This window comes from Gallinula chloropus (genome assembly GCF_964237585.1).
Source record: "Gallinula chloropus genome assembly, chromosome: 3".
NCBI classification, from domain to species: domain Eukaryota; kingdom Metazoa; phylum Chordata; class Aves; order Gruiformes; family Rallidae; genus Gallinula; species Gallinula chloropus.
In genome coordinates, this window is record NC_140087.1 from 64,685,178 (window position 1) to 64,698,007 (window position 12,830).

Genomic DNA, 12,830 nt, shown 5'->3' on the forward strand with positions numbered 1-12,830 from the left:
CAAGACAGGCCATTCCACACCCTCATCCACATATTATCAATTCCCACCTATAGAAAACATGTCCGGGCAAGATGCGACTACATTTTCTTAGTGAGATGTTTTCTCAGGAAAATAATTAGTTTATTCATCCAGAGATTAGAGAGCTTGATTTAACCTCTCCTTTGAAGGACAGACTCTAATGATGCAGCACTCTCCTGGCGATACTGCACAGCTGTATTTTCCATGTTGGACTCAGACCTGAACCTCCTGACTCAGGCTCATGGCCTGTACAAGCTGCTTTCCGCTAAGGAAGCAGAGCTGAAAGATGCATAATAACTTCTAAGGATTGTGTAGGTTGGAGTCCTGGGCTTTGAAAAAGTGTTTTTAATGGATTATTATGAATATTTTTTTTTCTTAAAATGAATAATTAGGCATAATTGCTGTTGCAGACACACAAAAATACTTCTTATCAGGAATAAGCTGCATGTTGTGGAAATGTTTCAGTATTATAGTTGGGTTTTATTAGTTTGTGGGTTCTACTCTTTCAGTTATACTGATGTAGTTAAAGCATTTTCATCTGGACAAAGGGTTGTGATGGCTCAGTCACTGAAGCTGCTATTGTATGTTTGTAAATTCTGGTTTAGACGTCTATAAATATTTGTTTCCTGGATGCCATTGGTCAACTCAGGCCAGTCTCTGTCATGGAAATAGTTTTACAGTGAGAAGGTAGCTATTTTCAATTTATGTGACATTTATTTTGTCAGTGCTCCTTGTCCTCTTCCTTCCCAAGCTCCTCACTCAGGGACACCTCCCCAAACATTTGCCGCACAGGTGGTTGAAGTCCGAACACAAAAAGCAGGGCAGTAAGCTTTCATTTCAAGCCCTGTCTCAGGAAAGTTGGGATTTTATAGAAGCAAGCACATATTTGTTAACTTTTTTTCCTCTTCTCCTAGTTGTCTATAATTTGTCATTTTGTTTGTTTGTTTCTTGAGGATTGTTACTAGAGAACAGCAAATGAATAAAGTGCAGTGTGGTTGGAAGCAGATTGACTGCCAACTAGATTTTAAAAAAAAGGCTGTAATAAATCAGTGAGTCATCTGACATTCACAGGAAAAATGTGGGATATACAGTAGGAAGGGAAAATACAGAATGGAAAGGTTTGCTGCAGCATGCCCTCTTCTTCTGCCGTGCCTGTGTTACAGATGGCTAGAGACTGTAACTTAAACACGGCAGTTCTTAAGAAATAAGCTGCTTCAGGAGTATCTCACAGGAGGAAAGGGAAGAGGAGAGTTCATAGCCTGCACAGAGGGTATCACCAAAAAAAAAGGCTGAGAAAGAAGAAAAAGTCTAGAAACTACCTCTGGGTGTTTTTCCGCATGGCATAGGTTGACGGAGATCAGAGAACGTTTCAGATACCCAAGCTGAAGTCACTGGTGACTGTGACAATGGGGAGACAGTAGGGCATGAAGAAATATGTATTCTCTCTTAATTACACTGCAGACTTTATCCCTTGGGTTCTCTCTCGGTTGGAGTATTAATGCTTCGTAGTTAATTAGCTCTTCCCTCTGTCGTGGTTTAACCCGGCAAGTGGCTGAAACAAGCACACAGCCATTCACCCACACCCCCCTCAGTGAGAAAAGGGTAAAACTTGTGTGTTGAGATAAAGACAGTTTGATTGGACAGAAAATAATAACAACAACAACAACGATAATAATAATAATAATAATAATAATAGTAGAATATACAAAACAAGCAATACACAGCACAATTTTTTATCACCCAGAACCAACGCTCATCTGGTCCCTGAGCTGCCCACTTCCCGGCCAACTCCCTCCGTTACATACAGAGCATGACATCATTTGGTATGGAATATCTCTTTGGCCAGGTTGGGTCAGCTGTCCTGGCTGTGTCCCCTCACAGCTGCTTGTGGACCCCCCACCTTGTCATTGGCAGGGCAGGATGAGAAGCCGAAAAGTTCTTGACTTGGTGTAAGCATTGCCCAGCAACAACCAAAATATTGGTGTGATAATCAACATGATGGTCATCCTAAATCCAAAGCACAGCACTATACCTGCTGCCAGGGAGAAAATTAACTCTAGCCCAGCCACAAGCAGGACATCCTCTTTGAAAGCAGTTGTACGGTATTCATTAACGTAGCATTGTTAGCCTATTAATCCTGCCAAATAGCTTCAAGTATTGCACAGTTAAAAACAAACAGCAACTGAAACAGAGCCATTATTTCTCAAAGATTTTTAACTTGAAATAAGCTGCTCAGCCCTATAAACGCAGCAACTCCGGGACCGGCCTGCAGGAGATCTTACCCAGGTATGCTAAAGACCATATAGAAATGCAGGTCCCGATACTGAGGTACTGTCTCAGGTAAAGCCCTAAGTCTGGATCCAACAAGCCTTTCTGAGCCATGCTTATCTCTCAAGAGGTGAACCATCTCACCAAAATGGATTGAAACCTTGGTGGTGCTGACCCCCACTGTCAAGATTCACTTTCTAGGGAGGGTTCGCATGGGACTGGGGCTACAGCATCAAGGCCACTTAGGCTGGCAGATGTCAAGATGCTTTTGAACTTTTGAAGCCAACCTGCAGAGGCCATTATAAATGGCTTCAGGGAAGATGGGGATTGTGAAGCAGGAGGAAGAGTTGCTTTTTGAGACAAGCAGTAATTTAATGTTCTGCAGAGGGTCATTGGTAAAATATAAAGAGTGCTGTGGTTGAGTCTAGACAGCACTTGTACTGAGGTATACTCGTGGCACGACACATTGGCACCTCTCATAAGCTGCTCTTTTATTCTCCAGAATATCAGGTTTCTTTAAAAGAAATATAGAAAGGTAGAAAAAAAAATAGGTGTATATAAATAAAAGGGCATAGCGGTTGGATAGAGAGCACAACAGAGCCTGCACAGAACTTGGGACTCTGCCACAGAGAGGTCAGAGGAGTTAACTCAGCAATGGTAGATGAAATATCAACATTTTCACTGCTATATTTGCTTGTGTAATGGCTGGATGCACGGACTGGGCACACCCTGCAATCACACCCCTGGCTGATGGGAAACAAAAGTTCTCTGGTAGCTTTCAGCCGTGCGCACACAGTGGCAGAGCCCTCCTTTTAAAACAAAATCCAGGAGAAAGGGGTAGCTGTGGCTGTTGCATCAGCGTATTTTTGTCACACAAAAGAGGAGAGACAGGATCTATCCCACTGACTGCAACTTGCTGTCTCATAGAAAAGTGGGTTGTTTTTTTTTTCCTGCTGTAAAGAAGGGACCAATCCTTCAACCTCTACTGAAGTTCCCAGATATATTTGATATACGAGGCAAAACCAAAGTTCTCCCTTTTTAAGCCTTCCTTCCTCCCAAATGAGGATAAACCATAGAAAACCATGAGAGTTACTTGGACAGATCAGTTCCAGGTGGAATTTTATCTGGAGGAAAAACATGATTCTGACAGAATACCAGCAGTATTATTTATGGTAGTATTAGACAATAAACTGTAATGCATAGCAGCCCAGCTTTAACAGAGAAGCTTCGCAGTCGTATTATAAACAGGAACATTAGTAGTTTTATCATCTTGTTCCAGGTAATCATCTTGTTCCATATAATTATTAGCTTTCGCTTCTTGGATGAAGTAATCTTTGAAAATCTGTTCCTATTTAATTACCCACATTCCCTACTGACTGCCACAGGCATCTCCTGTGCAGGTGTAGTCTTGAAGCTGTAAATTCATTTTCAGAAGCAGGTCCAAGAAGGACCTGCTCAGGCTGGAATCTGCAGCAGAAACCCTCTTCTGCATCAGTCTTACCACATAAGACAAGAAGATGATCTGCTCTGAGGCTGTGTAACGAGGTCACATCTGAGCAGGGAACCAACCAAACAAGCACTGGTCAGGGGTATGTTTCCTTGTATTTTTTTTGGTTTTTTCTGCTCAGTGCTTAGAAAGCTTGGTTACTTCAAGATTTAATGTGTACTTACCATCACCCAAAAGTATGTCCTAATTACCTGATCAAAAGGCAGGACTCTGAATGAATACCGACCCAGTGATGAGCTTTGTATTCCCATCGGCTGAGGGATAAGTCCTGTTGACAGTGTAGGCATGTTCATACCCTGCGCTCGACCCGTGATGGTCAGCTCCACATGACCGCTGGCTCCAGTGCCAACAAAAAGGCTGTGTGTTAAAACTGACGGCGGCCTATGGCCACTCCCAGCATTTCAGTTTGTTTCCTGACCGGATAGGGTTTTTTTCTTTCTTTTCAGGCAGAACGATGGCAGTTGTGATTGTCACAGAAAGGAGAGACTAAAAAAGTGAATAAAGGATATTAGAAAAAATTGGGACTCCAGTGACTACCACAGAAATCCAGAAATCAGTCTCTGAGTGCCTCCGCCACATCATAAGGTAGGGAGGAATCAGAAAAGAGTGACTGTGCTGTAGCCTTTTGACTAATGACAGCAAAGGGTGAAAGTTTCCAGACCTCTTTCATTTACATACCACAACTATGTCAACCTGCCTTGGATGCAAAGATTACACAAGCTTACAACATCTCCATTAGAACATACTGAGTTCTACCAGCCATGGTGACCCAGCAGTCTCCAGAGTTCAATGAAACAAGGGACTGGGGGGAAAAAAGGGTACAGAAATGTTGTGATGAAGTCAGACGCTGTGAGGAGGCACTGCAGGAGAGGGTGGTCCCCCAGCATCAGACAACTTCTCCAGGGAGTTTCACCTCAGTACAACTGTGCCTACTCTGAAGCACCCGAACCTTGATTTTAGGAAGAAGAAAGTGTTTAACTGTCCCGTCTGAGCTCTAGATGATGTCTGCCTTAGTAATAACCATCTGCTAAGAAGTCATTGTAAAAAATAAAGGCTGGGACTTTTCAAAAGAGCTGATGAGGTGTTTGCCTCAGAGCACAGACTCTAGAGAATTTTAAAAAATCCCCATTTTAACTCTTTGGTTTATCTGTTAAGTTTTCTAATCTAGATCTCTGTAGTCTTGTGTCAGAGTTTCACATGGAGCTTTGGAAACCAATCTCTGCCTTCTCTCTCCTGGTTTTTATAGGAGCATGCATTTCCCCTGATATCGGCCCAGCCTTTCCCCTCCACAGTGTTACACAATGTGCTTTGGGTAGTGGCAAATTCAGCTCTAATCTTTTCATCTCCAGAAGCAGCTGATTTTCTTTAGGTGCTGTAAGAAGGGACTTTGGGAATCCTCTGGAGAGGAGACACTGACAGGTCAAATTCTGCTCTGTGTTCACAGCTAGAATGAATAGCCTAAGGTAAAGGGAATCCTCCTCTGCTCCAGAAGGTTTATTCCCCTGACCCCAGGCCATAGCAATAAAGAAGTCCTTTGAAATTATTCCACAGTCCATGATAACCTTTGTAAATCCCGTATCAGGGAGGGATTTGGCAGAGTAATAGCTGCTGGCGGTACATTATTCTTTCTTTGACCCTCATCCAAAGCATGTTGTGTTACAGAAGACAGAGGGAGTTTTCCCCCAGTGCCTGTGCACAGCGCGGATGGGGAAAAGCTGTGAAGGGTTCCTGTCTTCTCTCTTTCTTCCTTGCTGCCTGGGCTCCAGTAAGGGTAGAAGCCAGTCTTCAAGCGATAGATCATTATTATTATTAGTCTTGGATGATATCCCAAAATGACATCAAGCTCACTAGAACATACAATAAGTCATTAAGAGGATTAAACCAAACTTAAGCTTTTTCTGGCTGTCTCAGTATCTGTTGCCTGCATATTGCATGTGAAATGGAGGAGTCTCTGTTTTTAATTTCCACTAAAGGAATTTCACAGAGGAAAATCCATCTGTTTCAGGAGAGATGCTCTTGGTTTGGACAAGCACAAAAAGGATGAGAATCAGGCCCTCAATATCAATATATTAACCTTCTGCATGTCTACCCATCATCCTTCTTTATCCCTGCCATAAAGACTGGTGCGACTTCTGGATAGTTAAAGAGAGGGGGCCTATTCATGGGATTTTATTGGGGGGAAGTTGGTAGCACACTGCTCTTGGCATAACTGAAGGCTCATCAGAGCCCTGTTCTACTGCTATATATTGTCTTTGATGTACATCTGATAGTGTCTGAGCACTTCAAAAGCATGCAGGGGCTCAACCTCACCAGTGGCCTTCTGTGATGCGACGCTATCCCATTTTACTGGGGATTACATGTTCACACTGCTGATCTTTAAGCTTCTAGCCTTAGACTCCTTACAGAGCCAGCTAAGTCTCCAGCCACTTAAATTAGGTGGTCTGAATTATCACAAAGAGATTAAAAACGTGACTTTCAAGCATGGCTTCTAATTTGGGGATATGCCATTTCTGATCAATCTGGGAGCATCTTGACCTTGATTGGCACCCAGTAAAAACTGCCTGTCCCATGGACTTCAGATGGAGTTGGAGGCATTAAAGGCCAGGGCTCCAACTGGGTAAACAAACCCAAACACAACAAAAATCAGAAGTCAATTGTGAAAACAAACCCTACCGGTCTCTGCCAAACGAGGGCGGGATAACTTGTAGGGGATTGCTGCCCTACATTTTGAGCCCAAATCCTACACCTTACCCACAGTGCCATCCTTTCCTCTTCATGGGAGAAGTTACAGAAAAATCTAGAAGCTATGGGTCAGGCCAAAGTGTTTCATGTGGGCTTTTTTAAGGAATAATGCAAACCTCAGGGAAAGAATGTATGGTAGATGCAGGCAAATACTTCTCTGGCTAGGAAGTTAGTGACTATTTAAAGAGGGGTAAAATAATTTATTGGGAGGAGGGGAATATATTTGGCAGTTTCCTACAAATATATCACTTGTTTGTAATGACAAAGTTATGAATAAGCATGTTATTTCTTCATCTGTAATTATTGAATTTTTTCTGTAAATGTTCCTGTGGCTGCCCTGCCTGTCTCTGAAAAGTGCAGAGGTTTATTGATTGTCCTGGAGTTGTTAACTACATAGCATTGATTTGGTCTTCTACCTTTTCTCTGCTCTTTTTTCCTTGCTAGTATTTTCTCTTGCTTTCCCAGCAGCTGTGCCTGTCTGCTTAACAGAGTGTTTTGTCTTTCCTGCAGTGAAACATATTTCTCAAGTACTGTAAGCTACAACCTGTGCTGGGCCATGTGAGTAATATGCCTCACATATATTCACTGCAAACATTTGGCCCACCAAGCATCAAGCACTGCTAGAAACCTGCACAATCAAAATGGGATCTTCTCATAGTGAGAAAATAGGCACAAAGTTAAATTTCAAGTCTATGATCTGCCTCCTGTCCTCAGAATCCAAGGAAAACAGGGTTCAGAGAATAAAATACCACCAAACTGCAGTAGTCAATACTGCTGGGTCCATGTGTAGGACTAAGCCCTAACTGGCAGTGCAGGTGAAACACAGCAAAGATGAGAAAGTAAAAGCTATGTATGCATTGTGCCTGGGGAAAAGTACAGTTGAGAAAAATGATCTTTTTTTTTTTGTTCCACTGTCTTCAGGTTACTTTACTCTCAGTTATTGCAACAAAAAAAAGGGAAGCATAAAATTTTTTTTTAAATCATGACATTTTCTTAAGATGTTGAATTATTAGTGGAAAGGCAAATTGATAGCACTGGTATGTATGAAGCACCTCTTGACATAAACAAAACCAAAACAAAGCCAGTGGGGAATTCTGAAGTGCCAGCCCGAACTACTTGGTAGTGTAGAATCAAAAGCCCTTTGAAAAGACTTCTACAAATCCTCACTAAGTCCCTATATCTTAGGTAATCCCAAGTTGACTAACTGAATGATAAAAATGTAAACTTTCATATTTGAGGTCAAAGATAAAAAAAATCCCAAATAAGCTTCAAGTTTTCTTGTGAATCTGGTCTAATTTCCTTAATCTCTGCTTCCTGACCAAGCAGAAAACCACATGGGTTATGAGTCTAGGGACAGAAGATTTCACAAGCCTCAAATCAGTAGGTTTCTTCTCTGTGTTTTAGAGGTTATTTGCCTCAAAAGAGATCATGTTAAACTGAGTTGTCTTTCTCCCTTTCCTTCTTTATGATGTTGAAAGGCAGCCTGAGAAGATATAACCTCTGAATCATATTGCCTTGTTTTTCTTTCACCTCGTATGATCTGGATTGTCAGTTCTGGGTTGTCACTAGTTTTGCATGAACATGCGCTGGCATCCTATAAGGATGTGTGTCAACACTTCTCACATGCTAGTTAAAACGGCCAAGAGGTGGTGCAAAGGGAAAGATACGCTCCATGCTGGATATCTTAGTAGCAGAGGCTTCCTTCCTCCGACCTTTTAATTAATTTAAAATCCAACCAGTAAAGTGCATTTTAGAATAATATGTGGATGGGAACACAGAGTGATCATCGATCCTTGTAAGTTAGCACCAGCGAATGGATGCTGACGTCATACAGTCAGATGATGCAAGAGTAGGTTCAGGCTCCTTGTTTATTCTGGGGCTATATCTGGGCCTGGATTAGGGCAGCAAGACAGCACATTTCAAGTATTCACAAATCACAAAGAACTAAAAAATACGTGACTTTTTACATTTGGTTTTTAATTTCTACATGACAGGTCATTTTAGGCTGGTATTCTGTGAGTGGCACTGTAACCTGCCCCGCCTGCTCACCTCCCGATGTATGTGGACATTTGAAGAAGGCTGTGCTGCTCATTTCTATCATCACTTGTTGGCATAACTTTTTAATTAAAAGCTGACAAGACGAAGACGACTGACTATGCAGTTGTCAGTGACTGATTTACAAGAAGTTTCTTGAAAGATCTCTTTACGAATGTAAGTTCTGCGTTATTCAACCAAAAGGAGAGCACGCAAGGCATGGACATGTTCTCAGAATCTGAGAAGGCATTAGTCATGACCAAGTGAGACTATTCATTTGAAGTGCTCAGGAAATTTGGCATGATAGGTCCCATTTTAAAATCAATCCGTTTTCTCAGCCTTGGGGGCACAACATGAGACAAAGAGGAGAAATTTGACATCATCCAATTGTCTGACAAATCAGATGACTAGTAGAGTTGTTCAAACAAAACACTGGGATGGGCAAATGATTCATGACACTATCCAGGGAATGATCTACGTGGAGTCTCTGGAATGTGAAGTCAGTCAGTGGCATTTTGAAGAGACCGATACGTTGCTCACCTCTAGCAGTAACTGTCCTAATTTCTTCTATTAAAATTGTTTACATAATGTGGTTGGAAGAGATCAACAACACTTGAAAATTATGTTTCTATGATATACACATCTGTGAATTATTTGTTCAGCTTCTTAATTAACCCTCTTCCACTGTATTAATCACCTGGCAAGAAATAATTGCTGCAATATTTTTTGTTCCCATAATTCTGTATGTTCATCAAATTACTTCATCAAATGGTAATCAGAGTTCATCTTTGCAAAGAGATCGGTATGTTCCCTTTATGATGCTAAAATGAAATTAGGTGTTCCTATGTATTGATATACTATCACTTCCAGTTTGAGAATGCAAGAGAGGCCCCTGTTGGCTGATGTGGTCGTAGAAACCTCATTACTAGCCCACACCAATCTCCCTATGACTTACGTGGTGGAGCTGCATGAGTGATTTTAAGGGAAAGTGTAATGTATACAGGTCACTTGTGATTTTAACAACAAAGATTTACTATTTGGATTGGAATAGGAGATGCTTCCACTGATCACATAGCTGTAAGTCTCCAGAGAACACTCAGCATTTGAATAGCAGTACAGAAGGTTACAGGACCTGTATTTTCTCACAGAGATGCAGGGAGCAAGCTGCTAAAACATCCAAAAATTCATTCAGAAGAAATCAGAAATAGGTGCTCATCTAACAGAGTGCAGATGACAAAATTGCTAGTGACCATCACGAGCTGTGATAGAAAAGGACAGACTGCAGTCCTGCAAGGATGCTAAAGGGGAAAAGTTGAATTGTGAAGTCTTAGAGCTGGAAATCAATTTTCAGAGAGTCCTGGCTTTTGGTATGGATAGAGTTAATGTTCACAAGGAGCTGGGAGGGGACACACAGCCAGGACAGCTGATGCAACCTAGCCAGAGGGATATTCCATACCATATGACTTCATGCTCAGTATATAAGCAGGGGGAGCAGGCTGACGAGGAGGGATTGCTGTTTGGGGACTGGCTGGGCATTGGCTTTCAGGCAGTGAGCAAATTGCACTGTGTATCACCCACTTTGTATATACTTTTATTAGTATGCTGCTGTTTTCCTTTGATGTCCTATTAAACTGTCCTTACTCCAACCCATGAATTTTACCTTTCTCCTGATTTTGCTCCCCAGGGAGTGGGGGAGAGAGCAAGCAGGCCCGTGGTACTCAGTTTCTGGCTGGGGCTAAACCACAACATAGAGGTTCAATGAAAACTAGTAGAGCAGATGTGTCACGCGGGGTTCATAAGAAAGCTACTGTCAGGAACGACGTAGCAAAAGAAAGAAAATCTTAATGGCCTTGTGGAATTTCTATACTTAGAACCACATCCTCCATGCCTCTACTTCCTACAACTGTTGCTGCCGCTCATGGGTTCAAATATGGGCCACAGTCATTGCCACCTCACACCAGGCAGCTCTGCGGCATGTAAGTGCTGGCAAGCTGCGCTTCAGGCTGGGACCTGCCAAGTTTCCCAGGCTAAGCTTAGATTAGAAGCCAGAGGATTTGGGGTCAGCAGTTCATACGGGCTGGTTTTGGGGTCTATAAAGACTGCAGGTTGGAATATTAGGTGTGAATTTGCTACTACTTGATATTTTAAAGAGTAACTACCGGCACTGTAAGCAACTATGCCATCGTGTGCCTTTTCTGAGAGATAAGGTTTTACCAGCACCCATGCAGGCCCTTGTGGACCCACCAGAATGCAAACACCTTTAGAGAACATTTTCAAGACAAACAGGGAATAACGAATACACTGTGCTGGCTGCTCTACCAAGGCAAAGATGGAGAGTTCCAGGCGAATTACCCTGGGGCAGACTGAACAACCTTTTTGCAAGTATTGCAGTCAGAGGCTCTGAATGTTACATGGTGGTTATCTATTCGCAGAGCACACAAGGCTGCAGCGCAGGAACTGGAGACAGCCAGACATACAGCATAAACCCCACTGCAAGCTCCTTTGATCTCATGTATGCACTGGGATTCAGTCGGGAGATTTCTGAGAGCAGCCAACATGGCCCAAAACAGCAGGGCTGAAAATTGCACAAGAGCCCAGCGCAGGGAGGAATACTGAGCCATGGGGCTGCTGTGGTGACAAAGTCCTTTCTCTTGCACAAGACCCCTGCAAGGCTCTTTCTGACTCCTGAGGCTGTAATGTCCTCCCGTACAAAGAGAACCAGGGGTACAGCAGGATTGCTAACCTGCTGACTGATGTCCTCTATTTACATGAGCCACCACACCACCTTCACCCACAGTTAATTGCTCCTGACCTGCCATATTCCAAAGCATCTCGTCTTTGCTACATGAAGACCTACAGCAAGCAAAAGCAATTTGGATTACACTTCACTGCCTCATCTGGACTCCAGAGTGTGAACTGAAATTGGGAAGTGTTAAGGGAGCAGTTTTGTTGCATTTAGCATGAGGACTGATATTAAGAAAGTATAATTTTAACCCCCTTCCTCTTTCTTAAAAAACTGCTTTAGGTTTTTTGACGCTGTGGCTCCTCTGAAGCAGCAAGTGGTGCACACAGATGGACTGGCCAATGTAGTTCAAAAATAAAAAGAAGCAAGAGAGGCACCAGTTCCAGCAACTACTGGACCTAACCCAACTGAAGGCCCTAAAGCATTTCACAGAGAATTCTCAGGGGACTGAAATGGAGCTTGTTGCTTGGAAAGAGCCCTGACACAGGCATTGCAGTGGAAGAATGTCATGGATTAACTTCTTTTGTGATCAGCTCTAATGCCTACATCACAGAGTGCTGTGCACTGGAGAAGATACACTATTAAGCCATAATGGGAGGGCCCTCCCCACAACATGCACCGTGCAATCATAGAATCATAGAATGGCATGGGTTGGAAGGGACCCCAAGGATCATAGAGCTCCAACCCCCCTGCCACAGGCAGGGCCACCAACCTCCAGGCCTGGATCTACACAAGGTTGCCCAGGGCCCCATCCAACCTGGCCTTGAACACTTCCAGGGACAGGGCATCCACCACCTCTCTGGGCAGCCTGTTCCAGCACCTCACTACTCTCTCTGTAAAAAACTTCCCCCTAATATCTAAACTAAACCTTCCTTCCTTTAGTTTCAATCCATTCCCCCTTGTCCTGCCATTGTCTATCCTTTTAAAAAGTTGATTTCCCTCCTGTTTGTATGTTCCCTTCAGTTACTGGAAGGCTGCAATGTGGTGCCCCCGCAGCCTTCTCTTCTCCAGGTTGAACAAGCCCAGCTCCCCCAGCCTCTCCTCATAGGGGAGGTGCTCCAGACCTCTAATCATCCTTGTGGCCCTCCTCTGAACCCTCTCCAACAGTTCTCCATCTTTCTTGTATTGCAGGCCCCAGATCTGGACACAGGACTCCAGATGGGGCCTCACGAGGGCAGAGTAGATGGGGACAATCACCTCCCTGTCCCTGCTGGCCACCCCTCTTCTGAGGGAGCCCAGGATACCATTGGCCTTGTGAGCTGCAAGAGCACACTGCTGGCTCACGTTAAGTTTCTCTTCCACTAGAATCCCCAAGTCCTTCTCAGCAGGGCTACTCTCAAGGAGCTCTTCTCACAGTCTGTATCTGTGTCTGGGATTCTTCTGACCCAAGTGCAAGACCTTACACTTTGCAATCCCACCCCCTAGAAGATGGACAAGAACAAGTGCATTACTGCACTTGACCAATTGGTCATTCTGCACCTGCTGTCTGTGTTTTGCAGACCTCTAGCATTTTTTCAG